The sequence below is a fragment of the Mustela nigripes genome, chromosome 13, assembly GCF_022355385.1.
Source record: "Mustela nigripes isolate SB6536 chromosome 13, MUSNIG.SB6536, whole genome shotgun sequence".
Taxonomy (NCBI): Eukaryota; Metazoa; Chordata; class Mammalia; order Carnivora; family Mustelidae; genus Mustela; species Mustela nigripes.
Window position 1 is genome coordinate 139,838,528 of NC_081569.1, and position 330 is coordinate 139,838,857.

Sequence of the window (330 nt, forward strand, 5' to 3'; positions counted from 1 at the left end):
GGCCCCTCCCCGCGGGTCTGCGGTCGCCGCGGGCCGGAGGAGGAGCCAGTCAAGGGGTCCATCCTGTCGGTCCCGCCCCCCGGGGCGAGAGGGAATTCGGGAGCAACCGAACATGCTAACGGAACTTAGATACGGGAGGCGGGGCCTGAGCCGCCCGTTCCCCAATCAGCGCCTGGAATGGGTGCAGCCCAGCCAATTGTGGCCCCGAAGCTGGCGGGGGCGGGGGGGCCGAGACCGCTCTGGCCCGCAGGCCCAATGGCTGGGGAGGAAGCCTAGCCGAACCGTTGGGGGGGGCGGGGCGGGGCTGCGCCCGGTCGCTTGTTTTTCGAC